This window comes from Dermochelys coriacea, chromosome 25, assembly GCF_009764565.3.
Source record: "Dermochelys coriacea isolate rDerCor1 chromosome 25, rDerCor1.pri.v4, whole genome shotgun sequence".
Lineage (NCBI taxonomy): Eukaryota > Metazoa > Chordata > Testudines > Dermochelyidae > Dermochelys > Dermochelys coriacea.
This window is the reverse complement of record NC_050092.1, coordinates 2,507,541-2,535,413: the sequence shown is the minus strand read 5'-3', so window position 1 is coordinate 2,535,413 and position 27,873 is coordinate 2,507,541. Positions and strand designations below refer to the sequence as shown.

Below are 27,873 nucleotides of genomic sequence, written 5' to 3'. Positions count from 1 at the left end.
TCACTCTGTTTTATTATCTCTTGGATTTATTTATTTGTTTATTTTGATGCAATGAAGAATTTATATGCTTAAAGCATTAGAATTTAACAAAGCCGTCTCCGAGCAGAGACACCAGAGCTGCCTTTTGACACATCTTGCTGCCCTGAGAGGTTGGAGTGTCTAGCTAGTTCTCTCTCCGCAAGAGATTTTGGGGGGGGGGGGGGCAGCTCTTCTTGATGGAAATGGCAGAGGAGCCAGCTGCCATGTCACTGGCCCTCCCAGCTTCCTGCTCTGCTGGCTGCCCTCCCAGCTTCCTGCACAGCATGCTGCTCTTGCCAGTTCACCTGAGTTTTATCACAGCAGAAAGGTGAGTTTCTAGCTTGCAGATGTGGAGAAAAGCTGGATAACATGACCAGCTAAAGGCGCTGCCGCCAGAAGGCAAAGCAAAAGACCCAACATTTACTAGTGCTAAAAATCTCATGATTTTTAAATCATTCCCATGACCTAGGGGTGAGGGTGTCTGGCTCTTGATTTCTGACCCTTGGGGTTGCCAGACTGTGACTCCCCCAGGCCTGGGGCTAGGCTGCTGTTTATAAACCCCCTATTTCCAAGGAGGCCTTGCCAGGAGCTGGGGCTATGAATATGGGATATGGCTGCTATGCTGGGCTATCCTGGATCTCACAAACTCCTTGGCTGGGAGCTGTCAAGCCTGGCCTTGAGGGGAGAGGAAAGTCCAAGCTCAGACTGGTCCCAGAGCGCTAGAGCCCAGCCCTAGGACATGGACTGTCTGGCACAAAGCCTGCACCCCCTCTTCCCATTGGTGACAGGCTGCCCCTTCTCCAGCACATGGGGCTTTGGCTGGGCCCTGAAGGGAGGGCTCCCCATAGGATCTGCCTGTCCCTCCCAGCCAGCACTGAGGAAGCAGTGCCTGGGACCAGCCCTTAGCTGGCATCACAGGTCAGCACAGGCCCACTGAGGTCAATGGAGGGCTCTCGGTTTGAGCAGCTGAGGCGCTGCCCTGGGTCGGCACTAGGGAGCAGCAGGGGACATGCCTGGAGCTGGGGAGGGGGCTCTCCCCAGGCAAGGGAGGGGCATGGTTCCACATTCTCTTTCTTCCTGCTCCCAGCGAGTGCTCTGTAGTAAAGAGCCTTGTTTGCTGTGTTGATTTCACATGTGCCAGAGGGGTGTTTCTCTGCAGCACTGAACAGAATAAGAATGGACTTCTCTTTGTGAGCCGTTCCCGAGACCAGTATACTGATGATAATGACCCACAATACACACAGCTAAACCCCTGAAGTATACATATTAAGTATTAGTATAGCAGTTATATACCCAAATTGGCCTGTACCTTTAGCATCATCCTGAACACTTGTGCTAAGTATGCCCGAATCCCTTGCACTAGCTGGAGTAAGCCTTGGCTTGGATAGATAGGAAACCTGCTGGTACCAGGACAGATGAATATTTCTTCCTCACAACAGGAAAGGAGCTGCCCATGCAAACCTAGGAGGTGCCTTCGTCCCCTTAGTACCTGGAATGGCTGCACTCAAAACAAAGATAAAGTGCATCGTAGCTCGGACCTCAAGGGATGAACCACGGTACCAAAACAAACAGGGAAAAAAGCTGCCTAGCTAAATGATGTAGGCGGTTCCCTTTCCTGCCAACAAGCAGGATGTGAAAGGCTCCAGGGGTGTAGCTTCGGGGAGCACACCTGAGTAAGGTGAATGTAACAGGACACTGCACAGGATGGCTTTTCTGAGACTGGTATCATACAGAACCTTTCCCCTGTACCATGGTCATCAACCTGCCTGACACCAGTTATTTCGTCTCTTGAATATATTTCATAGGAAAATAATGAACCCAAGTGTGGCCAAGCATTCGACTATCCAATTTATCAACAATAATATCGACATGCTCAGACTCCCCAGGCCTTCGATGTTTCCGAGTGATCCGGGGGCCTTGGTCCTGGACCATTCTCCACAGCTCCTGCCACCCAGCCTTTGACAAGCCCCAGTGATCCCAGCTGCTGCCAGGCCCGCAAGGCGTCCATACAGCACTATGTACAGTGTTCAGCAGAGATGGCTAAATGCAGCCTAAGGAGCTCAACGACTCAGCCTGCCACCAAATGAGGCACCTGTTGCTGCATCACTATATAATGCAAAGCACTGCATGAGTTAATATGCATATCTGGGAAGAATTTGCATTCTCCTGAGTAACCTTACATTTCAGTTTAGAAAAAACATTGTGCCGGGATGTAGTGTGAAAGGAGCTCTCCGTCCACCTGCAGGGACGAGCAAATGTCCCATATACTCTGCCCGGATGGCTGCCATCAGAAGGGACTCTGTGCAGGGTGCCCAGACTGAGATACCTGCATCGGGCTTCCCGAACCCAAGCCCACTGGGACGCTTTGCCTGCAGGGTCCGTACAGCTCCTTAGGACATGGAGTTTGGGCCTCATGTTTGTTACAATTCTGCCCACACAAGGCAGGAGAGAGGGGTGGGGGGACTCAGCGGGGAGCAAAAGCAAAGTAGCTGGTGCCCACACCGTCAGGGACATGCCCATATCACACCCAGGTCAGCAGCGTGGACTTCGTGGGAGCTGGCTGGGTCCCTCCCATGTCATACAGAGTCAGGATCCAGCCACAGGCCCCGGCTGCCTGGGTACCACTGGGCAGCATCTTCTCAATGCACCCTGGGCACAGCCCCCAGGGCTCTGAGCTTCTGGCTACGACTGGGCAGTGTCTGGTCAATGCACCTCCAGGCAGAGCCTCCAGTCTCCAAAACCCATACTTTCTCCCCTTGCTGTTTTAGGATTCACTGGGCTATAGAGAAATGCAAGTGGCGTTAATTCAGGTGTGAACATGGCCGGGTTCCCCATAAAGCTTGTCCGGCTCAAAGGAGAAGGGACTTTCCCCAGCAGTCCCTCCCTGATGAGAACTCCAAACAGCTCACACTTAGCACCTGGACAGGCCATGGGCCTGGTCAGAGGAGCAGGTGAAAATTCAGGATGCAGACAGCTCCCTCCCTCGACCTGTCAGATCTCCCCCAAGGCCAGAATTCCCAGCACACTAGCCAGGAAGTTCAAACACTAGTGCTCAGACCCATAAAATCATGAGATTGGCCAAAAATTGGGAGGCTTTTTTTAAAAAGATGACCCCTGTTTTGTAGTCTGCAGTTCTGAGTGTCCTTACCCTTCTCCCGCCACATGCGTCCAATCACACAGTGTCACCAGCTCCCAACACTTGTCAGCCCTTGCTCCAGGAGCACCGACTAGAGGGCTGCCCGAGGTCTGGGCCCATTGTGCTGGGTGCTGTACAGAGTAAGGCAGTCCCAGCCCGCAGCCTAGTGCACAGTGATCCCTTCTGGCCATCTACCGGTGACAGGATCTATAGCTCCGCAGAATCCTGAGGCAGCCAATGTGCTAATGTAGGATGATGATGAGGCATCTGCGAGAAGATGGTGCTTTCTGCAGAGTTATGTTGATTAAATCAAGTTCAGAGCTTTTGGGAGCTCACACAGGCACACAGACACACCTACACATGTGCACACACACACACACACTGCTCTCCACCTCTAACTCCCTCTCTCCTAAAGCTCTTTTCCATCCTGTTCTTAAAGGCACAGCTCCAATTACCCAAAATACAAACATCACAAATACAATTTACAAATACTATGAACACAACATCCAAATGCTCTTCTAAACACCGTTATTGCAATATAAAAACATGCGAACAATCATCTTTAAATTAAGATCTCAACCTACGTTATCTCACACCCCATGGGGCATCAGCTAGGAGGGAACCCAAATCTCTCTAATCCACAGTATTGATCATGGCCCCTTAGGAGTAACTGGTGGGGACAAGCACGCTGTTATCTCTGGGCCTGGCACAAGGAGACAACACACACATTCTAGTATGTTGCACAACTTTTTATGAGACAGCACTGGAATGATGGGCATTGGCATTCCTTGTTTCTTTCCCTAGCTCTGGGAGCAGAGTGTGGACTCATGCTTACCACCAGACTAGCCAACAAGAACAGGACTCTTGTTTGCAGCGCCACCCTTCGCATCCGGGACTGTTTCACCTCCACCATGTGCTGGCTGATGTAAATGACTGGACAAGGTGCAGAGAAATAGTGACCCCCAGTTTGTAGCAGTTGGCAGGGTAACAGATGCACTGTCATCTTCCTGAGTCTGCAGGCAGATGACACCAGTTCCTCTGTCACTCATAGCTGTGCCAAGCAGCCTGGAGAGATACTCTGAGGCTGGTTCCGTGCTCAGAGTCCTGTAGGCAGCACTGAAACTTTCAAGAATTGGGTCAGTTTTGTGCTGCAGGCTGCACAGCTTGGGAAAGCTTTGAGCAACAGTAAAGGCAGCCACTGGGGTTACTCATGGGACCCAAATGTAACAGCTTCTGGGGAATGGCAAGAACAGCGGAGATCTCTCCCATCCCGTCCCCCGCCAGCAGCCGGGAGGGTGAAGGTGAAAAGCAGTTGAAGAAGCAGGTGAGGACAAGGGTGGGACCCCTAGGGAGGTGGGACACCAGGCCGAGGGGATCTGGTGAGGGGAAGGGTTAGGGTGATGGGGTAAGTGGGGGAGGGTCAGTGGCTGGGAGGAGAGGGGTCTAAAGGGGCAGATAGCGGGACTGGAAGGAGCAAGTAGACAAGAACAATGAAGAGTCTGGTGGCACCTTAAAGACCACCAGATTTATTTGGGCATAAGCTTTCGTAGGTAAAAAACCCACTTCTTCAGATGCACGGAGTGAAAATTACAGATGCAGACATAAATATACTGACACTGGTTCTCCATTTGTAAGGTAACTCCCTTCTCTTTATGTGTCAGTATATTTATGCCTGCATCTGTAATTTTCACTCCATACAGCTGAAGAAGTGGGGTTTTTACCCATGAAAGCTTATGCCCAAATAAATCTGTTAGTCTTTAGGGTGCCACTGGACTCCTCGTTTTTGTGGATACAGACTAACAGGGCTACTCCTCTGATACAAGTAGACAAGGAACATCCTGCTGGTGATGGGGGAAGGAAAAGGGGGCAGGATGGAGGGGGAGAGGGAACAGGGCAGATTCTGAAAGGTGAGTTGGATCTTTCATGGAGGGGGTGTATCAGGGATGGGGGGAGGGCTGGAGGCAAAGAGCCTGTAGCTGCTCGTCACCCAAAGGCTAGCAGCAGCAAGTTCTAGCGGAGGAGAGGGGGAGCATAATCTGGGTACAGGAGGGGAGGGAGGGGGTGAAGCAGCCACGCACTCAATAACCAGCCAGGCAGGCAGGTGCTGATCAGAGCAAACCACGAGGAGCCAGGAGCAGCAGGATGCTGACATCCAGCACCAGTTAAATGCCAAGAAGCTGAGGAATGGATGAGGGGAGCCCAGGGCTCAGCCGGCTGTGAAGGAGAAGCTGCCCACGTGGGAGGGGCATGGACTGGTGAAGTGCTCATGGTGCAAATGCTGGGTGCATGTGACCCCAAGATCCCATGGCTCCAGTTGAGGCTGCGGTTGCCGGTTTGGTCTCTGGTTGCAGAGTGTTGTGCGTTTGGACCAGGAAGCCCAGCTGCACCGAGCACCACCTCCTGTCCCCAGCTTTGGGTGCTCGCAGCACTTTCCAGAGCCAGCCCCCGCCTTGGGCATCGCCTCCCAGACACCTGCTGTGTCACTGAAAGGATGATCCTTTCAGGGTGATCCTTTCATGGAGGTTAAGTTCATTAATGGCTATTAGCCAGGATGGATAAGGAATGGTGTCCCTAGCCTCTGTTTGTCAGAGGGTGGAGATGGATGGCAGGAGAGAGATCACTAGATCATTACCTGTTAGGTTCACTCCCTCTGGGGCACTTGGCATTAGCCACTGTCAGCAGACAAGATACTGGGCTGGATGGACCTTTGATCTGACCCAGTGTGGCCGTTCTTATGTTAGTATGATCCTGGACAGCACAGTTCAGATACTGCAGTACCTGCTTATTCCAGAGCCTCTCTGGGCAGAGTTAGCACAAAGAGTGAGGGGCAGACAATGAAGAAAACAATTCATCTGGGGGCCATGAACATGGGGCTCAGCCCAGAGGGCCCAATTCAGCCTTGCTCACCCAACTTCTTATCAGGGAGACCAGGGAGACAGTGCAGCCTCTGCTGACTCCCAGGCAGGCCCACAGCGCCTGGGCTGGAGAGCAGGAATCAGGCCTGATTCAAAGGCACTGCAAATTGGGAACACTCCTTGGTTCAAATATTTCCCGGATGAAGCTGGGGAGAGGCCCCCAGTGAGAGCCCTGCAGCCTGGGGCCTCCATCCCCCAGGCCAGGGACAACACAGGCCATAATTGGGCAACTTTCCCCAGCCTTGCAGTTGCCACTGCCACTGTAACCCTGACCAGGAGGGGCCACCAAGGGGGGTCCAGTCCCCATGGCCAAGGCAATTCTTGGCCTTTCTGTCAACAAGAGGATTACTTAGGAATGATTCTGGGGCAGGTCTCTGGCCTGTGCGGTACAGACTAGATGTTCACATGGTACCTTCTGGCCTTGGGACCTATGACTTTGTGAGAGGCCAACCTATGCTGGGGTGCCCTGCCCAGCAGGGACTGTACTCACACTGTCCCATCACACACACAGAAACGTGCTTCCTCATCATTGACCTGGCCTGGCCCCAGTGCCCTGGCATAGAACAGCCCTGCGTCCCGTATCCAGCCCCTGAGCTGGCCAGAATCCTGCCACCCCCAGCTCTGTCTTATCTCCCAGCCCTGTAACTCTCTAGTTAAATGGAGCAGCTCCTGCCCAGGGCTGGAAGGAAGCATCCTCATGGCTGTTAAATTCCCCTTCCACAGATTAGATTAAGGATCCCTGGTCCGTCAGATTTACTGTGTAGGAATATTTGCAGTAAACCCAAGTGCTGCTCCCAGACGCCTGACAATGTTTTCTTCCAAGGAGCAGCTGCTCAGAAAACCCTGACTCCACATTTATTGAGCTGGTAACCTGGGGTAATTCACACCCATGCCTCAGAAGGCACTGCCAGCTCGTGTTCCCCACATCAGCCTCATCACATGGGGCTTCAGAGCCATGGAACAAGCCGGCTCCTAAACCCCGGAGGGCCACAGCTGGAATCAGTCACTGCAACCAGAAGTCTTTGCTTCAGCGCCCTCCACACTGGCACAGGCAGTCCTGGCCATCTGGCAGCAAGTGGCCTGTGGCCGCGGGTGTGCCCCATGCTCTTTGCTGGGAGCAACTCTCTGGTGGCTCTGCAGGTAATATGGTGGAGGGGAGAATCGAAGCCTTCTTTGCTGGGAAGTGAGCAGGGTCGAGCTGGTGCAGGAGCTGCACACTGGAGCTGTGCGCCTTGCTGCTATGCCGGCATGAGGAAGCCTGGCTGCAGTGGCTTGTTAGTACCTCCTTGTGGAAGGGCAAGATGCTGGCTTCCTCTGCAGAAAAACTGGGCAGAGCATTGCTCAGGAGGCCAGCTGGACCCATTGCCAAGCTCTGCAGGTCCCCCCCAGTGCTAGGGGAGGGAGGCTGAGAGGGAGGTGGTGGGACAGTGGGGCACAGAACGCGTCCACAGGGGCTCTGCGGATGCAGGGCTCTGCCCAGCCAAAGCACCCTGGATCTGTGTGCAGCTGCCTCGCTGAGCTCCATGCAGAATGACGGACCACCACAGACAGGAAAGGAGGGATCCCTTCTCTCCCAGCTGGTGTAGAGACCTTCCAGCACCTGAGCCTGGTACCCAGGGCTGGCAAGTGGGCTGGGGTGGGGAGGAAGGTCCCAGCCCTGCCCAGGATCTTGAGGAAAGGTGGGAGACCATCCGACTGTCTGCCAATGGAGAGCGAGTGGCTGTGAGCCAGCACTGTGCTGAGCCCTTCTCAGAGATGCTAACTGTGGGATACTGGAGATGTCAGATGTGCTTTCAACACAGCCTGGAGAGAGGCTTCTCTGGGGACCTCATGTACAAAGGGAACATTGGCCTCCCCAGATCCTAGGGCTGCAGACCCGCAATACACACACCACTCCCACAGCTGCCTCCTCTTCCTCACGCTGACCAGAATGCCACCTTAGCGAGCGAGCAAATGTCCTGTAACAGCAAAACAACTGACATGTGCAATGACATCATCCCACCAGGGCCTGCCCTGGCCCCCACTGAAATCAACAGCCAGGTGCCTCGCCTGCACGCTGCACTTGTGGTGTCACCAGCCTTCACTGTAACGAGGAATTCTTGCAGCACCTGCATGGGCATTCCTGGGAGCAGGAGCATGTCCCCCAAGGGCCTGCAGGCCAGCTGCCAGCTGCCAGCTTTGCTGAGTCTGAGGCTTATGTCCCAGACTGACAATTGCCAAACAAACAGAAATGATCCAAGTAAGGCTGTGCATCCCCCTCTAGGGAGCAGCCGGGGTGATGGTCTAGCACCTGGGGGGGAAGAGTCAGGATGAGACAGACAGTGCAGGAGGGCGGAGACCCCAAAATAAACCCGTTCTTTACCATGCACTGGAAACTGGGCACCTCCATTAGTCTACAGAGAGAAAAGCTTTAGGACAGATTTATGGCGACTCCACACGGAGGAGAGCACAGAACTGCTCCTGCAGCTGGAGAGCTGATTTTGGGATCAGCCTGGGGGAGGCAGAGGGTCTGGAGGCCTGCTCTTTCACTAGCCTGCCCAGCCCTTCAGAACTTGCCTCAATTTTTAAAAAAATCACATTTTCCCAATAAACCCCCACATCATATGCGATTTCTGGCGAGGCTGGGGGGAGCTCAGCTAGCCTGGCTCTCTCCTTCCATGCCTGGGGTTGTTAACAACTGAAATTTCAGCTGGCTCTCCTTGCAAAGCCCTGGGCTAGTGCATACTCGCCTGTGCATTGCCACTGGGCATTTACTGTTCCTACTTGCTTGACTTTTCCTGCAGGATCTGTCATTTACAGCTTTTAAACTCTGCCAGATCCTCTTCTGTTTTAATGCTTTGCACAGAATGCCCCTCTTGGTCCTCTGCTCCATGGGAATTAGTACATTTATTTTACTTGTGATCTTTATGGTTTGTGAAATTAAACTACTTGATAAAAAAGTTTCCCAAATTCCATATGGGTTCTACTGAGCCCACAGACGGGATGCTTTTCAAAGAACATCAGTAGCAGAACACAGAACTGGACCCAGTCTGAGACACAAACCTCCCAGGTTAGAACTAAGAACCCATCAGAAACTGCAGCATCCTTTGACTTCTTTCCAACTGGCTACATGCTGAAAATTCCTATGGCTTTAGCCTCCTGACTTTTGGGGAATGTCTCAGATAATGATTAAGAATTTTTTAAAACCGCATGAACTATGTCATAATTTCTTAAATAACGGGAGATTATTCCCGGCTGTTTGCCCGGAGACTGTTCAGTTTGTTAGTTTGTTTTATAACGCTGCACATCAGCCACGTGATCGGTAGGTACATTGTATAGATGTAAACATGAATCAATAGTAAGCAATCAATACACAATAATCCAGCTGCGGTTCGGAGCTGGAGTAACGGCGCTGTACACCGCTGTAAAGGGAAACAGACTCCGTCCGTGTAGCACTGAACTGGATCACTAAGGAAATGCACCGAGGCCTGCTCATGGTATCATGATTTCATGATACCAATGCATCCGATGAAGTGAGCTGTAGCTCACGAAAGCTTATGCTCAAATAAATGTATTAGTCTCTAAGGTGCCACAAGTCTCCTTTTCTTTTTATGATTTCACCTGACAACGGATTTTAACTCCTGCCGCCCGAGCGTTGAACGTTGGTTCAGCACCAAAGCGACCTGGACGGAATCGAATCGAACCGAACTTCACCCCGCAATTCCGGGGCGAGTCTCCGCGGAACTGACAGCGCCAGGCGCCTCCCCCCACGGCACGGAGCCGCCGGCTGTGGCAGGAGGGCAGGGGCCAGCCAGCGCCGCTGAGAGCTCACTGCCCCGGGCAGACCCTGCCCGCCCTCCCGCTCTGGGCCAGTGCCGCGCCCTGCCGCTGACAGCTGCCCTTACCTGCCGGGGCTCGGCTCCGGCTCGGCTCCTCGAGCGGCTGGCGGCGGGTCCCTCCGGCGCAGCGTCCAGCAAGGCTGGACCGGGCAGCTCTGACACCGAGGCGAGCTCCGAACGCAGCGGCTCCGGCTCCCCCGGCTCCGGCTCCGGCTCCGGCTCCTGGCGCAACACGCCCCGGCTGCAGCGCGGAGCTGCCCGGCCCGGCTCAGCGGCCAGGCTCGGGGGTTTGAATTCCACCAGCCGCTCCTGATTGGCTCGCGGGGACTAGCCAAGGGGGTGTGGTGGCACTGCGGGGGGGCAGGGGGCACTGCGGGGGGGTGGCATTGTTGGGGGGGCAGGGAGGCGGGGGCGTTCCGGGCGGGGGCACTGCGGGGGAGCAGGGGGTGCGGTGGCACTGCGGGGGGCGGTGGCACTGCGGGGGGGCAGGGGGCACTGCAGGGGGTGGCATTGTTGGGGGGGCAGGAGGGGTGGGGGCGTTCCGGGCGGGGGCACTGCGGGGAGCAGGGGGTGTGGTAACACTGCGGGGGGGGGCGGTGGCACTGCAGGGGGCGTTTCGGGGCGGGGGCGCTGCGGGGGAGCAGGGGGTGTGACGGCGCTGCGGGGGGGGGGGCGGTGGCACTGCAGGGAGGCGTTCCGGGGCGGGGGCGCTGCGGGGGGACGGGGGGCGGGGGCGTTCCGGGGCGCTGCGCTGGGGCGGCTGGGGGGGAGCTGCAGCCCCTGCCGCCGGCGGTGGGCCGCCAGTCCTAGGCAGGGGCAGATGTACCACTGGGGTCCCTGCCTGGCGTGGGCCAGGGAGGCCGGGCTGGGGCTGGCCGATGGCAGCGCTGCATTGCGTGCTAAGCACCCGACCAAGCTGGAGCGCGCTTTATTTCCAAATCTTCGCCAAGCGGGCAGGGCTGCGGCAGCTCCTCCGCCTTCCCCACGGGGTCGGGCTGGGCTGATCCCCGGGCTGGTAGCGGGGCAGGACCCCGCCCCCTTTGCTGTCTGAGTGCGCGCAATCTCCAGCAATGCCACCGGCACCCCAGGGTCCCTTCCCGCCGCCACATGCAGCTGCTGCCGCTGCACCAGAGTCCCCCCAGCCCCACAGGGCCAGGCCATGGGTTAGGGTTAGGGCGATGCCCGGGGCGGGGGCTGGCTCCTTTGCTCCCTCCTAAACGGTTCAGCAGCAGAGGTCCCCGTAAGCTCCCCCAGGCTCAAGGACTCCCTCTGCTATAAGCACTGCTGGAGTGGGGGGAGGTGGAGCAGAGGACCCCCCCATTGTACCCCCCCCCCAGCTGTCTGTCCCTGGGCCAGCTGTCCTGTGCACCAGCTCTAGTCTAATAATACAGATTCTTCTACCACATTCATTCCCACAGGAGTCAGGCGCCTTCCAGTGCTGCGCTAAGGGATAGGACTCACATCTGTCCTGTTTTGTTTGTTCTCTCCTCCACCCCCCAGGGGGAGGCGTATGGTCTGTGGGCTGTGTTGGTTTTGAATGTGTACACTCACCTTGCTCTATTGCTCTAATAAATATCCTTGAAGGGGGGCAATACAAAGAACCCCCCCCACACACACACACACATACACAGCAAAAAGAAAAGGAGTACTTGTGGCACCTTAGAGACTAACAAATTTATTAGAGCATAAGCTTTCGTGAGCTACAGCTCACTTCATCGGATGCATTTGCATACACAGCACCAGCATTGAATTTCGGAAAGGGGAACTACACAAAAGTGAGGAAGCTAGTTAAATGGCAATTAAAAAGGACAGTCATAAGAATGAAATGCCTGCAAGCTGCATGGAAAATATTTAAAATCACCATAACAGAGGCTCAAACAAAATGTATACCCCAACTACAAAATACAATAAGAGGACAAAAAAGAGCCCATCATGATTAAACAACAGAGTAAAAGAGACAAAAAGAGGTCCTTTAAAAATTGGAAGTCAAATCCTACTGAAGAAAATAGAAAGGAACATAAACTGTGTGTAACCAGTGTAAAAGTATAACCAGGCAGTTCAAAAAGAATTTGAAGAGCAACTAGCAAACAGCACACAAAAATCTAGCAGCATTTTTTTTTAAAGTACATCAGAAGCAGGAGGCACTGGATAGTCGAGGTGCTAAAAGAGTAGTCAAGGCTGTTGTGGAAAAAGTAAATGAATTCTTTGCATCGGTCTTCATTGCAGAGGTCAGAAGGAAGATTCCCACACCTGAGCCATTCTTTTTAGATGACAAATCTGAAGAATTGTCCCAGATTGAGGTGTCAGGAGAGGAGGTTTTGGAACAAATTGACAAATTAAACAGTATAAAAGTCATAGGACCAGATGATATCACCCAAGAGTTCTGAAGGATCTCAAATATGACATTGTAGAACAATGTAACTGTCGTATGTAACCTATTCCTTAATAGCTAATTTCAGAGTAGCAGCCGTGTTAGTCTGTATTCGCAAAAAGAAAAGGAGTACTTGTGGCACCTTAGAGACTAACAAATTTATTAGAGCATAAGCTTTCGTGAGCTACAGCTCACTTCATCGAATGCATCCGATGAAGTGAGCTGTAGCTCACGAAAGCTTATGCTCTAATAAATTTGTTAGTCTCTAAGGTGCCACAAGTACTCCTTTTCTTTTAATAGCTAATGTGACATCAATTGTTTTAAAAGGCTCCAAAGGCGATCCTGGCAATGACAGCTTAGGAAGCCTGACTTCAGTACCAGGCAAACTGGTTGAAACTATAGTCAAGAACAGATTTATCAATAAGGCTACGATTTAGGCATGGGTATTTTTAGTAAAAGTCATGGACAGGTCATGGGCAATAACCAAAAAGTCACAGCCAGTTACCTGTCTGTGACTTTTACTAAAAATACCTGTGCCTAAATCTTAGATGCTGAGGGAGGAAGGGGTGCTCCGGTGGTTACTGCTGCTCCTGGGGGTGGGGGGTGGCTCAGCGCCTCGCCACCGCCACTCCGAGTGGTGGCAGCCTGTGGCCCCAACATTGCCATTGCTCCTCTGGATGGGGGGAGGCCTGGGCCTGACCTCTGCTGCCTCTCCTCTGGGCAGGGGAAGGCACATAGCTCCATCACCACTGCTTCCACTCCTCTGGGCCAGGGAGCAGCCCAGGACCCCGCCACCACTCCTCCGGGCAGGGGGCGGCCTGGCGCACCGCTGCTGTTCCGGGGTAGCGCCTGGGACCAGTTACCTGGGACCTCTGGAGCAGCGGCCAGTGTGGCTGGCCCCAGCTGCTGGGGGGCCTTGGGGTCAACCACACCAGCCACAGCAGCTGTGGAAGTAACGGAGGTCCTGGAAAGTCACGGAATCTGCAACTTCCATGACCTCCATGAAAGACTCGCAGCCATAATTATCAGACACAGAGATGAACATGTTTCAGAGTAGCAGCCGTGTTAGTCTGCATTCGCAAAAAGAAAAGGAGTACTTGTGGCACCTTAGAGACTAACAAATTTATTAGAGCATAAGCTTTTGTGAGCTACAGCTCACTTCATCGGATGCATTTGGTGGAAAAAACAGAGGAGAGATTTATATACACACACACAGAGAACATGAAACAATGGGTTTATCATACATACTGTAAGGAGAGTGATCACTTAAGATAAGCCATCACCAGCAGCAGGGGGGGAAAGGAGGAAAACCTTTCATGGTGACAAGCAAGGTAGGCTAATTCCAGCAGTTAACAAGAATATCAGAGGAACAGTGGGGGGTGGTGTGGGGGGGAGAAATACCATGGGGAAATAGTTTTATTTTGTGTAATGACTCATCCATTCCCAGTCTCTATTCAAGCCTAAGTTAATTGTATCCAGTTTGCAAATTAATTCCAATTCAGCAGTCTCTCCTTGGAGTCTGTTTTTGAAGTTTTTTTGTTGAAAGATAGCCACTCTTAGGTCTGTAATCGAGTGACCAGAGAGATTGAAGTGTTCTCCAACTGGTTTTTGAATGTTATAATTCTTGACGTCTGATTTGTGTCCATTCATTCTTTTACGTAGAGACTGTCCAGTTTGGCCAATGTACATGGCAGAGGGGCATTGCTGGCACATGATGGCATATATCACATTGGTAGATGCGCAGGTGAACGAGCCTCTGATAGTGTGGCTGATGTGATTAGGCCCTATGATAGTATCCCCTGAATAGATATGTGGACAGAGTTGGCAACGGGCTTTGTTGCAAGGATAGGTTCCTGGGTTAGTGGTTCTGTTGTGTGGTGTGTGGTTGCTGGTGAGTATTTGCTTCAGATTGGGGGGCTGTCTGTAAGCAAGGACTGGCTGTCTCCCAAGATCTGTGAGAGTGAAGGGTCGTCCTTCAGGATAGGTTGTAGATCCTTGATGATGCGTTGGAGAGGTTTTAGTTGGGGGCTGAAGGTGATGGCTAGTGGGGTTCTGTTATTTTCTTTGTTGGGCCTGTCCTGTAGTAGGTGACTTCTGGGTACTCTTCTGGCTCTGTCAATCTCTTTCTTCACTTCAGCAGGTGGGTATTGTAGTTGTAGGAATGCATGATAGAGATCTTGTAGGTGTTTGTCTCTGTCTGAGGGGTTGGAGCAAATGCGGTTATATCGTAGCGCTTGGCTGTAGAGAATGGATCGAGTGGTATGATCTGGATGAAAGCTAGAGGCATGTAGGTAGGAATAGCGGTCAGTAGGTTTCCGATATAGGGTGGTGTTTATGTGACCATCGCTTATTAGCACCGTAGTGTCCAGGAAATGGATCTCTTGTGTGGACTGGTTGCTGGTGAGATTTGCTTCAGGTTGGGGGGTTGTCTGTAAGCAAGGACTGGCCTGTCTCCCAAGATCTGTGAGAGTGATGGGTCGTCCTTCAGGATAGGTTGTAGATCCTTGATGATGCGTTGGAGAGGTTTTAGTTGGGGACTGAAGGGGATGGAGTGTCCAGGAAGTGGATCTCTTGTGTGGACTGGTCCAGGCTGAGGTTGATGGTGGGATAGAAATTGTTGAAATCATGGTGGAATTCCACAAGGGCTTCTTTTCCATGGGTCCAGATGATGAAGATGTCATCAATGTAGTGCAAGTAGAGTAGGGGCATTAGGGGACAAGAGCTGAGGAAGCGTTGTTCTAAGTCAGCCATAAAAATGTTGGCATACTGTGGGGCCATGCGGGTACCCATCGCAGTGCTGCTGATTTGAAAGTATACATTGTCCCCAAATGTGAAATAGTTATGGGTGAGGACAAAGTCACAAAGTTCAGCCACCAGGTTAGCCGTGACATTATCGGGGATCCTGTTCCTGATGGCTTGTAGTCCATCTTTTTGTGGTATGTTGGTGTAGAGGACTTCTACATCCAGAGTGGCTAGGATGGTGTTTTTAGGAAGATCACCAATGGATTGTAGTTTCCTCAGGAAGTCAGTGATGTCTCGAAGATAGCTGGGAGTGCTGGTAGCATAGGGCCTGAGGAGGGAGTTTACATATCCTGCTGTCAGGGTGCCAATGCCTGAGATGATGGGGCATCCAGGATTTCCAGGTTTATGGAACTTGGGTAGCAGATAGAATACCCCAGGTCGGGGTTCCAGGAGTGTGTCTGTGCGAATTTGTTCTTGTGCTTTTTCAGGGAGTTTCTTGAGCAAATGGTGTAGTTTCTTTTGGTAACTCTCAGTGGGAACCACCTGATCAACATTCTCTACAGTCTTAGAACAGCCTCCTTCTATGTTGTGCTGGGCCAGACACACGCCCATGCTGAATGCTTCCTCTGCCAATGAAAGGCAACAGTCTGGGGAGTTTTGTGTGTGTTTGTGTGCATGTGCCTGCGTGGGTATCAGTGTGTGCCTGCAGGGGGGGTATGTCCTCATCACTCCCCTTGGCTTCAAGGCCTGCAGACACACTACACACGGAGGGAGCATGAGGCAGGCAGCCAGGAACACCGGGCTTCTAGCCCCACCGCCACCCCTTGGGCAAGGCCCTTCCCTTCCCTGTGCCTCTTCCCCTTTGTGAAATGGGGCTAGTATGGCCCCCTGGGGTGGGGGCTGGGCAGCACTGGCAGGGGTGGGGATTTGCTCTGAGGGCTCCTCGCAGGGTTGTTGCAGAGACTCTCTCCCACCAGGCTGAGAAATTTTCTCTCCACAAAAGAATCTGCTTCCTGAGGACTGGGTCCCTGCTGCCAGAACCAGCCCAGCTCCTCCCCCAGCCACACAGGCTGGGGTGCTCAGAGATGGGGGCTGGCTGCCATCTGTCTGCCCTGCTCTCAAGGGTGGATCTGGACTTGGAAAGGGGGTGGGGCGAGCATAGTGTCCAGTGCAGTATCTCCCTCTTAGGTTACGGAAAATCCAGGCACCTGGGGGGAAGGCCCTGGAGAGAGCGAAGAGCAGGAAGGGTAGCTGTAGATCCCTGGGGTGCAGCAAACAAGTTATCAGGACAACCCTGCATGGAGGCCAGGAGTGCCAGCGAATTAGCATTGCCTGGCAATGGAGGGAGGCATGAAGCGCAGGTAGGAGATGCTGGTATGCATTTCAGCCCATTCCCCAACCCATCGCTCCACAGTGCCCAGCGCTGGTGACATCTGCCAGGCTCTGTAAGGGGCGCGGGGACAAGATCACGGCTGAGAGAGCGAGCAAGGGCCTGCCAGCACTGCACATAGCCAGCGGACTGACCATCCCTCTCTAGGACCAGCCCCTGGCTTTGGCTCCCTTGCCCAGCGGCTGGATCCTCTCAGCACTCTTCTCACAGGACTGGGCCCCCCACCCAGGGCCTGACACTGAACAAATGATGCCAAATTTCTGCAGCTGGTTTGAATTTGTCAGTAGCCTTGGCACAGCTGGCATCTCCCCCCCTCCCCCGCACCAGAAGTTCACATGGGGCCTTCATGCCCTCAGCTGTGCCTGGCATGAACGCCTGTGGGCATTGCATTTCCAAGGCATTGACAGTGGGGTTCAGTGTGTCTCAGCCTGGCCCCTGTCAGCAGGTTGGCAGCTCTGTTTCCTCAGCCACTGCTCAGCCTTGCCCATGGGGCATCTTGGGCTCTCTAGCACTGGGGAAGGCTCCTGGTGGGTGGAAAACTTCTTCTGTGCCAGAGCAAGGACTGTGCTAAAGCACAGGGAGCAAGTCATCTGGGCCAGCACTGGCCCCAGCTATGGAGTGTTCCCTTGCTCAGGGGAGGCGTTCTTAGGGGGCAATGGATGGCACATTCACATGCTCCTAGGAGGTCCACAGCTGGGATCAGGAGGGGGTTCCCGCCTGGACTCCGCCTGCCTAGACCATGCCCCTGGACTGTCTTAGAACAGCCAGAGATTCCACAGCCAGAGGGGAGCACTCAGCCCACTGCCCTCCTGAGAACATCCCTGAAATAATCCAGGCTTGGTGCGAACAGTATCAGTGATGGAGAACCCAGCACGACCCTTGGTAAGATGTTCCCATGGCTAATTCCGGACGCTGCTCCAGAGCAGTCAGGGTAGAAACACAGGAAAACAGGGCAAAGGAACCAGGACAAGAACCCCGACAGCAAAGGCACAAAAGCCCTTTGATCGCCCCAGCGAGTAGCTGACTAGCCAGCATGCCAGAGGCCCCTTCCCAGAGCCAGTGTCTCTGTTTTGACCCTTGCACTAGGGGATACACCACTTGCCCATTCACAGCAACTGGGCAGGGCTGGAGGCCGGCTGCCCAGCCCTCTCCCACTGGCACATCCTGGTGGCTTCACCCAAAGGATCCAGCAGAGCTATCAAGTCAGAGCAAACATTTCCTGGAACACACTGGCCCCCTCCATTTATGGCTAAGGAGCCTTGCACTCTCCTAGCCTGAGCTGCACCGAAGGCAGGCTGTGCCACTGGGGGAGAAGAAAATGCACAGTGTATAGGTGTGCAAAGTCATTCAATCTTGGCCTTCCAGAGAGAAGAACCTGCCAGATAAGAAATCCAAATCAAAAGCTATTGGAGTGTTATGACCATGAAAACAGAGTAAGGATACAAGAATAAAAACAAAGTACTGCAAGATGCTACCGGTGTATCCATGGTTACAGGAAATAGTATCAGATAGGTGTGACGGGGCAAAGCCAGATGGCTATAGAAAAGTAGTGGGCGATAGATATATTAGCTCCAGGCTAAACAAATCCCTGGTACCAGGTTAAGTGAAATGGAAGCTGTTCCAGGTCAATTAAGACACCTGGGGCCAATTAAGAACTTTCCAGAGTTCCAGCAGGGAGAAGGCTATGTGGATTGGGACACCTGAAGCCAATCAGGGGCTGGCTGAAACTAGTTAAAAGCCTCCCAGTTAGTCAGGTGGGTGTGCATGCCAGGAGCTGTGGGAGGAAGCTGCGCGGTTGGAGAGGCTGAGTAGTACACACCATATCAGGCACAAGGAAGGAGGCCCTGAGGTAAGGGTGAAGTGGAGCTTGAGGAAGTGAAGGCTGCTGTGGGGGAAGTAGCCCAGGGAATTGTACATGTCATGTTTCTAAAAGGTCAGCTACCATAGCTGATGCTATTAGGGTCCCTGGGCTGGAGCCCGGAGTAGAGGGTGGGCCCGGGCTCCCACCCACACCTTTGCCCCCTGATTAATCACTGAAACTGGGAGACAACAGAGACTGTGCAAGGGAGGATAACTTCTCCTTACCTCCCTCGCTGGCTTATGATGAAAATGGCTCAGTAGACTGTGACCCTTGTCTCTAGAGAAAGAAGGGTTACGTGGAGGGTCACAGTGAGCCTCTGAGGCTAGCGAAATCCACCAGGAAGTGTGGGACCCACGGAGGCAAGGACAGAGCTTTGTCACATATGGTATAATGGTACTGGAGAAATAAGACATGATGGTGTCAATGAAAGCTGCAGGATTTTGTCCTCCATTAGCACAGGCTTTGGATGCTGCTCCATGTTTGCAGCATAGGGAATGCTGACCATATAAAGCCTATTCCATTCTGCATGCTGAGTGGGACTGGGGGCATTGCAGGGCCAATCCTGGGGCCCTAACCCAGGAAAGCGTCCCAGCTCAGGAAACCCCTCAGCATATCCTTAAATTTCCATTTGTGTGTGTGCTTCAGTGCTTTGTTGAACTGGGCTGATGGGATCATGTAATCCTATCGTGCTGTAATTAGAGCTGGTCACAGCTTTTGAATGAAAAATTTTTAATCTGAAAAAATCCCTCTTCAAAAACAAAACTGTGTGAAAAACTTTCTCCCTTTCAAAATTTTCTGTTTTTTCCATTAATTTGAAGTGAAAATGTTTATCAAAGTTCTGCTGACTTTTCATTTTTGTTTAATTTTCATTTTAAAAATGGGGAATGCTCTAAAATCATTTTTTAAAGTTTGAAAATATTTTTAAATCCCACCATGTGACCCAGCTGAGCAATTGAAAGTAACCCTGCTGCAAAATGAAAATGGGAAATTACGTTTAGAAATGAATAATGATCTGTGTAAGATAAAACTATGATACGCTTACACATTGGTAGTCTCTTCAGAACTGACCAGTCCATCACTTTTCAAAGCTAACAAAACAAAAATATCAAATTTAAAAAAAATATTGTCATGTTTTAAAAAATATGTCCCCTAGCTCCAAGCATAATTCCCAGAAGGCCTAGTGCTGGGCCCCAGTGCAGGCACATCCCAGCTTTTGAATGTTCAGTGGGGAGATCTTGGGCCAAGATCTTCAAATGAGATAAGAGTTTTGGGATGTCTCCTTTTTCGGGTACCTGACTTGAGACCCCTTCAAGGGGCCTGATTGTCAGAAAGTGCTGAGCACCCACACTCTGGAGATCAGCTTATTCGTGGCATCATAAGCAGGATGTCCAAAATCACATTTGAAAATCCTCATTTTGATACTCTCTTACCAAAGCTCTGTGGCCTGAATCTCATACTGTTCAGAATAGCAGTGAGAACAAAACTGTCCTGCCAGATCCCATTATGGAGTCACAGTAGCGACTCCGTAGTTTAAGGGATCACAAGGCTCCTATAATTTAAAAATCCCATTTCTCTCTGGAAACAATATTCCAGGCTAGCAGGGTTTGCACAGGTGTAAATGACTCCCACAGGCATAAAGCAGTGGCTCTGCCCTCCTATACATCAACTGACATTTGGTTTAAGAGAGCTCCTTTCCACTTGATAGTTGCTCTGACTGCTTTCCAGACACATGAGGAAATATTTCTGGACAACTTTTGCAGTTAATGAATTGTGGCTTTTTTTTGAAACATGGGACTTGGACAGAGAGGAATTTTCCCATTTGGAAAAGTCAATAGGTTGTGTTTGTTTGTTTGTTAGTTTGTTTATCTGTAAAGTCAGACCTTAAAGACAGCTCATTCAAGACACTTGAGTTTGTTTTATCCATTAGCTTTACAAGAGGCTGTTTTTAGTAAAGCTGGTGGATAATTCTGGAGTTATTTGCTACTAAATTCTGGTGGCTGAGAGGTATTGGCAGATATAAACATCTCGGTACATTTTAGAGAATGAACATGCTCCACGAACACACCTTGGCAAAGCCGGCAGACTTTGTACTCTAAATAGTTCTGGTTCCAGAAACTTTCAAGATCCACTGGACTTTGTAAACAAAACGGCCTGTGCATCAGTCGGCACAGGACATTCTCTGGAGTAGCAGTCTGGCAGAGAATTCTTTATATGCTAAGAAGTCTGGAGAGAAATAATTTTGCACCAGAGAGTCTGTGGAGGACAACTGGAGCTGTCAACTCAGAGACTGCATCACTAATGTATTGTACCGCGCTATGAGATAGAAATATGCACCCAACAGTTATTGATGAGATGTTTAAAATCTATTGCCCTCATCATAATCCATCAACATTTTGTTCAGACAAAAACATTACATTGGTAAATATACCAAAAAACAAACACCCTCCCGCCAAAACTGATACAACATTGTAGTGTAAAAAACCTGAACTTCTGAATATAAAAAAATTGAACATAAGGATCCATGAATGAGCATAACTCTAATTCCATATGCCCCCAACTTCCACCTGCAGGGCAGAAACCCACTGATAGATTCCTAGAGGTTAAGGCCAGAAAGGACCATTAGAGCATCTAGCTAACTCTCTGTATATCACATTCCCCCTAGTTGTCCCTGTGTTGAGCCCAGTGACTGCAGTTTGACTAAAGCAGACCTTGACTTGAAGATGTCAAGAGATGGAGACTCCATAGCCTCCCTGGGAGTTTGGTCCAATGGCTGCTCACCCTCACTGGACAATTTTGTGCCCAAGTCCCAGTTGGAATGTGTCCGGCATCAGCTTCCACTGGTGCTTTCTCTGCCTGTGCCTGCACTAGGACCTGGGATTTCCTCCCCAGAAAGGTTCTTACACCCTGTCACACAACACACAGCCAGCCTTTGGAACTCATTGCCAGGGGATGTTATGGAAGCCAAAACTAGAACTCAAATCAAAAAGAATTAAGCTCATGGAGAATGGGTCTGTCAATGGCTATTAGGCAGGATGGACTGGGATGGTGTCCCTAGCCTCTGTCTGCCAGGAGCTGGGAATGGGATCCAAGAGGATGGATCACTTGGTGATTCCGTGTTCTGTTCATTCCCTCTGAAGCACCTGGCACTGGCCAGTGTCAGAAGATACTGGGCTAGATGGACCTTCGGTCTCACCCAGTATGGCCGTTCTTACGCAGTATTCTACTACCAGTCTCACCAGTGCCGTACATCGAGATAAAATCTCTTTACTCCTCCCCTGTTTATCCATCCAAGGATCACATTAGCCCTTGGTGCCACAGCGGTGCACTGACCACTCAGGTTGAGGTGCTTGTCTGCTATGACCCTAAATCCTTTCACGAGTCCCTGCTTTCCAGGATACAGCCCCCGCTCTGGAGGCATGGCTGGCTTTCCCTGCTCCTGGACTGCACTGCAATACATTGTGTTTGAATGGGCCCAGCTCGCACTGTTGAACTGCCCTGTCCTCATGGTCATTTACCACAATCTTTGAGTCATCTGCCAATGTTACCAGCAGTGATTTTATCCTTACTCCCAGACCATTGATGACGACACTGAACAGAGCTGGGCCTAGCACTGATCCCTGCAGAACCCTCCCAGAATCGCCTCTTTGCCTGCCCTGCCCCACCTACACGTCTGATCTGGGTTCCAGACCAGCTGTGGGTGGCAGGTGGCACAGAGTCCTGCTAATCCACAACGATGGCCTCTGAAAGGCTGCCAGGAACTGGCGCTGGATGGGCTGCTGTGACGCAGATGCGGCTGCTATAACAGAACCAATCAGCCTTCTGGGGCGTTAGACCTTTGCTTTTCCTACTGGCCCAGGTGTGTCCCGGTGGGAAGAACAGTCGATACTTGGGTCCCCTGGAAAGCGTTGGACTGTTGGACAGGGCCGTAGCTCCCCCTGGACGCTGCTATTCAGGGAGCACCCGGAGCGCGTGTGAGCAGTAATGATAAGAGGAGTAATTCCCAGCGCCTCGCATCAGTGGGTCTCACAGGACAAAGGAGTCAGCGTGATTATCCTCATTTGGAAGATGAGGACTCTGAGGCACAAAGGGGCTTGGCCAAGGTCTCCCAGCAGGCCAGAACTGGGAATAGAACTCAGGTCTCCTGAGTGCCAGGCCAGTGCTCCCCCCAGCAGCCCACACTGCTGGCCGCTGCAGGTCTCCAGAGCGGCTGTCATAGTGCCCCCGCTGGCCTCTGGAAAGTTGCCACCACACTGGTTTCCTTAGCCTCAACTACTGTCCTGACCCAATGAGGTGCCATCCCACCTCCATCAGGTTTGGCTAGATCCTGAGCAACATCGAGATGTGACCCTGAGGCTCCTCCTTTCGCCCCTGCCCCAGCGGGTCAGTTTCCTTCCTCACTTTATTCCTTCTCTTTCTCATCTTTCTTGCTTTGCATTCATTCTAACGGGCAGCTGGCTTGGCTGGCCAGGACAAACCTCTGCTTGCATCCATGCTGCTATCAGAGGGGCAAACTGGAATCAAGACCTTGCCCCTCTTCCAAGCCCCAATTACACCAAAGGGGGAGGAGGCACCCAAACCCCCTAGGCAGTATCAGAAATTGCAACCGGCTTGATGCAGCTTTTTGCACTGAAGGTCTGTGCCCTGCCTGGCCTTGCTCTGCTCCACTGGGGTAACCTAAGTGATTGGGAACCACCCCCCAGGGCAGCAGGCCGGGGGAGGAAAGTTCAGGTAACCAGTCTCCTGCTGCTCCCGCTTGGCACCCAGCCCAGCAACAGTGGGACAGCAGCATCCCCACCGACGTCCCAGAGCTGCGCTGGGTGCAGCTCTGGAGCCTGAGGTGTCCTGTCCAAGGCTGAGAATCTCAGCACAGGGCACAGGCCTTTCCGGGCCTCTGGAGCGTGTCTCCAGGTAATTGCTAGTCAGGAGCCGGTCGGGGGGCCATGCTCAGAGCTGTATTCAGCCCTGTCCCTCTACGGCGCAGCTCTGTTGACTCCGGGGGTGGGCCTGCTTGTCCCAGGGCTGGGTTTGGCCCAGCTTGTGTTACAGTGACTCCTGCCACGGTCAGGGTGGCGCACGCAGCGGGATCACAGCCCCAACCCCACCTCAGCCCTCGTCCCAGCGCAGCCATGTCTGGACGTGATGGGCAGGGACCAGCCAAGAACAGCTTTGCAAGGGTGTCCAAGGAGCTGGGTCTGGTTCACGGAGCTGGAGCTGCTATGAACCAGTCTTCCCAAGGGCAGACAGGAAGGTGTACGGGGATGAGGCGCATTAAGAGCTTCTGTATGCGAGGGACATGGGAACATGTCTCAGCTCCTGGAGCAGCGAGCTCCAAGCCGGCTGCCAAGGACGGCTCTCTGCCATGAGTCAGACCAGCCAACGGTCAGGGCGAACTCCCCAGTCACAGGTTCCCTTTGCATTTGGCTGCGCAGAGCAGGCCAAGCGGGGAAGCTCTCAGCATCCGACTGCAGAAGCCATGGGGCAGCCCAGTGCCCCGAACCTGGTCCCCAGCAGCAGCGCCGGATGGGCAGGAGGGTGGGGGAAGCCCCAGCACCCAGCTGGAGGCGCTCTCGCTCCCCTCTGTGGTCCTGGGGCCATGGTGGGGGGACAGAGATTCTCCAGTCTTGTGGCTGCAGGGGTGGAGGGGTGGGGGTGGGGCAGAGGGGACAGAAAGAAGTGAAGGGAGGGCAGGGCACCAGTGTGGGGGGCAGAATGGGACGGGATGCGGCAAGGCCATGGAGGAAGGGGTGGAACAGGGACAGGGCTGTGGGTGAAAGGAATGGGCATGGCCAAGGTTCACGCACCAGGGCCCCCCCACTTGCTCTGGCTCAGGGCCCCAGGAGACCTTAATCCGCCTCTGGGACTGACAGCCAGTGTATGCTTGCCACAGGTGAGTATTGCACCGCAGGAGAAGGGAGGGAGCCAGCCATAACTATCCTGTGTCCTAGCGCCCCTCTGCCTCGTGTGCAGGGCCTGGCAGCCAAACAAAGGGGAGTCTGTGGCCAGCCATCCCCACACAGGCTCCCCCGAGGATGGGCAGTTCACACAGCCAGAGGAGGTAGTGTGTCATAGAATATCAGGGTTGGAAGGGACCTCAGGAGATCATCTAGTCCAACTCCCTGCTCAAAGCAGGACCAATCCCCAATTTTTGCCCCAGATCCCTAAATGGCCCCCTCAAGGATTGAACTCACAACCCTGGGTTTAGTAGGCCAATGCACAAACCACTGAGCTATCCCTCCCCCCAATACATGGTCTCCCCCCTTCCCCTCCCCCCCCCCAAGCAGATAAAGAACAGACACACACCCCCTGGGCAGGTAAAACATGCTCTTGGCCCCAAGGGTGGGTAATACACAGACCCCTCCCCTAGGTGGGTGACACAGGGACCCCCCGTAGGGTGGGTAATACACAGACCCCTCCCCCAGGTGGGTGACACAGGGACCCCCCGTAGGGTGGGTAATACACAGACCCCTCCCTCAGGTGTGTGACACAGGGACTGCCCTGTAGGGTGGGTAATACACAGACCCCTCCCCCAGGTGTGTGACACAGGGACCCCCTTAGAGGGTGGGTAATACACAGACCCCCTCCCCCAGGTGTGTGACACAGGGACCCCCTTGCAGGGTGGGTAATACACAGACCCCTCCCCCAGGTGTGTGACACAGGGACCCCCTTAGAGGGTGGGTAATACACAGACCCACTCCCCCAGGTGTGTGACACAGGGACCCCCTTGCAGGGTGGGTAATACACAGACCCCTCCCCCAGGTGTGTGACACAGGGACCCCCTTGCAGGGTGGGTAATACACAGACCCCTCCCCCAGGTGGATGACACAGGGACTGCCCTGTAGGATAGGTAATGCACAGACCCCTCCCCCAGGTGTGTGACACAGGGACCCCCTTGCAGGGTGGGTAATACACAGACCCCTCCCCCAGGTGGACGACAAAGGGACCCCCCGTAGGGTGGGTAATACACAGACCCCTCCCCCAGGTGTGTGACACAGGGACCCCCCTGTAGGGTGGGTAATACACAGCTCAAACAGTGAAATCACTCGAGATGCGACAGTGTCTCTGCCCATCCTGCAAAGAGCTGAAAATCACTAAGAGACTGATGTGCAGAGGTCACAGCAGAGAGGCAGGTGGCAGCAGAAGTGACTGACAGTGGGTTGGGGAATGAGTGGCTGGGGAGGCGCGGTGCATGGCCAGCAGGGCGGCGCAGCAAATAAGGTGCCTCCTTACCCCCTCCACCCAGGGTAGGAGGTGAGCTCTGAAAATGCACCTCTGAACTCTGCGTCTGCACTGACCAAGGACAGCAACTGTGAGTGGGGTGCATAGAAGGGATGGGCACGTTGAAGGGACTTTTGGGTTGCTGGACTGAAGAACACGAGGGAAAAGGACACTGCCCAACCTACTTGGAGGTGGGTCTGTTGCTCATGGCTTATGTTTATGAACCCTGTTTGCGGTGTTTCCCCAAATTAACGCCGAGTTACTTCCCTCCTTTTTATTAAAAGTTTCTTTTCTACATTCAGGCTCTGTGCTAGCGAGTGGGGAAGTATTGCCTCTCACAGGCGCCTGGACTGGTGTGGAATTTTCCCAGGTTACTGGGTGGGGGCTTGAGCCGGTTCTGTGTTGTATCGCCGCAAAGATATTGAATCCGGCCCTGGTTGCTGTCGGCTCCACCTGGCAGAAGGGTCACACCCCTCTCCCTTGGCTCTACTGGTGACGATCACCCACGAGCACCACCACCACCCCCAACGATTCCTGAACTTCCCCCACCTCTTCTGTGAAATCCCATCATCTCCATGAACACCCAGGGCCTCCTCACAGCCCTCCTCTGCCCTGCCCCCTACAGCCCTGCCCCCTCTCCACAACCCTCCCCTCCCCTGGCCCCATCCACAAAACCCTCCTCCTCCCCACCCCCTCCCATTTGCCAGCTGCACCAGCGCTCACTGCTGCTATTGCCCCCATCCAGGGCTACCCACTGCCTCCACCCCTCCTGCCGCCGGTGAGAGCCGGGCTCTGCCCAAGGACCTGCCCTTTGTCTGCAGCTGCCCACATTTGGATCCCCTCCTGTCATCCCCCAACCACCCTCCCCCACACTCTCACCAGTCCCTCCATCCACAATGCCTGCTGCCATCTCCAGCCTCCTGCCTGGGGCTTGTGGCTGGGGTGGGCATTGTGCCCACTGCACTGATTTCCCGTGCCCCCACAGCCCTGCAATGCAACCCCTAGGAGTCCTGCTCGCTGCTGCCATCATGTCCTCTGCATCCCTCGACCGGCCGTGCTAGGGTTGATGTGCCCAGCCTCTGCCAGAAGGTGAACAATAGCCGCCCTGCCACTCGCAGACTGCCACTTGCTGGGCCTGGTAGCTGAATGGCACTGGCTGGGAGCGCAGGGGCAATGCGGGTGCCAAGGGGGACTTCGTGCCATGTGCATGCCCTGGGCACAGTGAAGGGGGTGCGGCACAAGAATCCTGGGGGTGGTTTGAGTTGCAGGGTGAGGCTGGGAGCTTGCCTAGGCTGCTGACAGGAATGTGACGGTTTCCTGACGGGTACATGGCATCAGTGGAACAGCTGGGCTGGGCTCCCCGGCTGGAGCTGAGCAGGAGTTTTGGGGGCAAATGGTCTGAGGGAAGCGTGTCCCAGAGGGGTTTGCACTGGCAGGGTCACGTGAGAAGGGGGAGGCTGGCATCCCCAGTACCCCTATGGCCCTGGGGAAGCCCCTGGCCTTTGTAACAGAACCAGGCTCCTCCCACCCGAGCAACGTGGCCCCTCCCCATCCTAGCCACACCCCCACCGTTAGCCCTTCCCCTCCCCAGCATCATAACCCCTCTCCTTCACCGGCCGCTGCCCAGTGTAACCCCACTCCCAGCCCCATGTCACTGATCCGATGTAACCCTGCCCTCAGTGGTCTACACCTCCTTCCCCACCCAGCCACCTCCCCAACATAACTCCTCCCCCATCCCAGATGACACCCCACTAGAACTCCTCAGCAGAGCTGCTGCCCCACCTAACCCCTCCCTGAAACCAGTGACATGACCCCTCCCCCACCTACATAGCCCCTGTGCTGCACTGGGATGTGCTAGCCACTCTCCTCTCATTGAGAGCCCCCAGAGTCAGCTCCGCAGGGCCAGCCATGCCCATTCAGCCTGAGACTCTGGGGTGAAGCTGAGGGGCTGCTGTCCCTCCATTTCTCCTTTAACCCTCTGCTTGCCAGATTGATTTTCCTCGGAGCTTAGGGAGCAAGGAATTGCTATAGTGTGCTGCACTAGTGATCAGACTAGCCCATGTGCGCCAGCTCCCTGCCTCGCACGGGGTCAGCACCAACCGCAGGACACCCCGCAACAGAACACCCTGCCCTAGGGCACCGCCTCACTAAGCCTGTGAGTCACTGCTTGCTTGTGCCCTAAGCAGGAGTTTACATCCCTTATTCAAAATGGTTCCATCAAATATATCTGTGGATGTTCTCAGTAGAAAGATGCGGGGAGGAGAATATCTTTTATAGGACCAACCTCGGTTGGTGGGAGAGACAAGCTTTCCAGCTTAGACAGAGCTTTTCTTCGGGTCCCTGTATAAGCTCAAAAGCTTGTCTCTCTCCCCAACAAAAGTTGGTCCAATAAAAGATATTCCCTCCC

At 53.5% G+C, this 27,873-nt stretch overlaps 1 protein-coding gene across 1 annotated transcript in view; it reads right to left on the bottom strand.

Annotated features, from left to right (window-relative positions):
- CTXN1 (cortexin 1) overlaps window positions 1–10,159 on the bottom strand; it is an 81,231-nt gene extending 71,072 nt beyond the window's left edge. Inside the window, exon 1 of the mRNA XM_038383588.2 lies at window positions 9,954–10,159. The gene's annotated coding sequence lies outside the window, so the exon portion shown is untranslated. The remainder of the gene's footprint in view (window positions 1–9,953) is intronic.
- Window positions 10,160–27,873: the final 17,714 nt, after the last annotated feature.